We start from the raw sequence: 2,779 nt of genomic DNA on the forward strand, positions 1-2,779 counted from the left end.
TTTATTTCCTTGCTGCATAATTTTCTGAATGAAGCCAAGAGCAAGCACACCCCCCGTCCCACTGGATAGCGCTACAAGGGTCTGCTGAGAGAGGGGAATGCATGGTCATGAGCAGAAAATAAAAGGGGACAGACTACATGGAACATAGTTCTAACCAGCTTGGGCATATATTGCAGATTCAGAACCCACTTCTGTAACGCACAAATAAGACTTGCAACAGGGGAGGACTACAGTTAGATTCAGAAACCCGCGCAAAGTCTATAACTCTACACACATGCCAAGAGGTAGGAAGAAACAACCCTGGTTGGGCATACGCAGCCTCATCAATATGTATCCAATCCATTGGAGAAACTTTGGGCGAGGAACCCGGACACATCCATGGATCCACTTGTGTTGCAGAGTCCTTCGGAATTGCAGACCCAGAAATGGCTGCATCAAAAGAAGACTTTACCAAAAGCTTTCAGGAAACATTTTCTGCTTCTTTTGCATTACAATTAACTGAGTTTACTTCTGAAATTAGGCATTCTCTTGCAGACTTTTGTGAAGACATTTCCTTTCTGGGCGAGCGTGTTTCTACAAATGAGTGTGCTATCCATGCACTTGCAGATGGTAGTAAACTGTCAAGGTTGACATATAACCTTGAAATTCAATGTGAAGACCTAGAGAACCGATCAAGGCAGTCCAACATATGAATACAAAATCTCCCAGAATCAGTAGCAGACGCAGACCGAAAAGGGGCAATTACACAGATTTTTGCAGATCTTATGGCAATGTATTGGCAGCATGTGCACTGTACCCCCAAAAGAAACAAATATTAAGAGTAGCCAGAACAGCGGCACCAATAACGTATAACGGAGTCGTGATTCTACTCTATCAAGACCTTTCACTGATAACTCTTCAAAAACGTAGACATGCAAGTGGTGGTAAAAACTCTTCAAACACGCGGAATCAGGTATAGATGGTCCTTTCCGTTTGAGTTGCTTTTCTCCCTGGTGGGGAAACAGCACAGAATAACTTCTAGAGAATCAGGGATAGCATTGCTTCAAATAGAAGAAGAGGAAGCTACTGGACTAATGGATGTGTCTGTGGCCACGTCGGAGCATAGCACCAAATAGACTATGCAGACCAGACCATGGGAATGGTCCCTAGAGGAATGCTGCAGAAGGAAATATATTGATGCGCAAAAAGAAGATCGCGCGCCCGTTTTAAAGGTCCAAAATCGTGAACATCTACATAGAGGTGTCTCAAGGAAAGGACTAGGGACACAGTCGCGAAACAGTCAAGGTAAATTTAAGGTACAGCAGGAATGGAACGTGACATCTTGGAATTAATCTGTTCAGTCTGTTCAGGTACAGATGGGGGTGTTAGGATACCCTGCACTTTGCCCTGGAACAGTAGACGACTCAAAGCTGGTGGTTAGCACCCCAGGATACAGTAGGTACTGTGATTCACACCAGGGGACATGTTTGGGGAAGGGTGAGGGGGAAGTTGGGTGGTGAGGATGGAAAAGATTCTTGGGTGGGTAAGGGGAAAGTGGGAAGGGGTAACTGCTGTGCATTGGTAACTTAAACATATTCCAATGGACATTAGTGCATATTTAGCAGCCCCATGGTAATAGGACTGGGTGCTTCTTAAAGTCAACCTCTTATTGAATATTAGAGGGCTCAAAACTCCAATAAAGTGTAGGAAATTAGAAGGGCTGTTGAAGCGCCACCAACCGGATTTGGTGGTTCTTCAAGAAACCCATTTCCAGAGTGCAGATAGACATAAGATCCATCTCTGTCAGTACCCTGTTATTCTACAGGTGAATGCTGAAGGGACGGTTGCCAGAGTACTTATTGCTATTAGGGCCGGGACCCAAATCAAGGTATTACATACTAAGATTCACAAAGAGGGTGGACACATTTTTGTGTTCCTGGAACTTAGTTCTATTAAACTGATGGTGGCTGCAATATATGCCCCTAATGTATGCCAGGAAGGTCTTCTGAAATGTACGCTGGGGCAATTGGAGTCCTTTATGGGGGGTGTAACAATACTTGTGGGTGACCTCAATATAGCGTGGGAGCCTGTCCAAGATCGAAGCACGACAACACGCTACGTCCAAGCTCCTCCTTCCACTACCCTAAAACAGAAATTTGAACAACTTTCGCTGGTGGATGTTACGATAACGCTCAGGGTGACAGATAAAGGGTATATGTTTAATTTGCATGTAAACAGGTCCTTTTCACGTGTAGATTATGCCTAGACGTCGATCTTGCTGTTGTGCTGCATTACGCAAATCATGACCCATGCAATAACTATATTGGATCATGCACAAATAGTGATAGAACTAAAGGTTGCAAAAGCCAATCAGAGACTCTGGGCATGGCGATTCCCATCCGAATTGTTACAAGATCAAATTATTAGGGATACATTTGTCATGCAAATTTAGGAGATTTTTGATTCAAACCAAATAGGGGAGACTACACCAAATGTAACATAGGATGCCTTTAGGGCAATTCTGCAAAGTGCCCTAATTGCTGAAGAGGCCGTAAAACGTAAACAGAAATTGGCATTCAAAATAGAATTAGAGGAGGAACTCAGAAGGGTGATGAAAAACATGGAAACTAACACTGGCCTGACTATACAAAAAGGGTATAGGGCTGCGGCGGGTATGCTTAACCTGTTTCAAACCAAAAAAGTGGAAACATCTCTGCTCTTTCTTAAACAAAAATATTATATGAAAGCCAACAAAGCAGACGGTTTATTGGATGGTCAGCTCCGTCAGCGAGCAGCATGC

This window comes from Ambystoma mexicanum, chromosome 8 (genome assembly GCF_040938575.1).
Source record: "Ambystoma mexicanum isolate Mex_15411 chromosome 8, UKY_AmexF1_1, whole genome shotgun sequence".
Classification (NCBI taxonomy): domain Eukaryota; kingdom Metazoa; phylum Chordata; class Amphibia; order Caudata; family Ambystomatidae; genus Ambystoma; species Ambystoma mexicanum.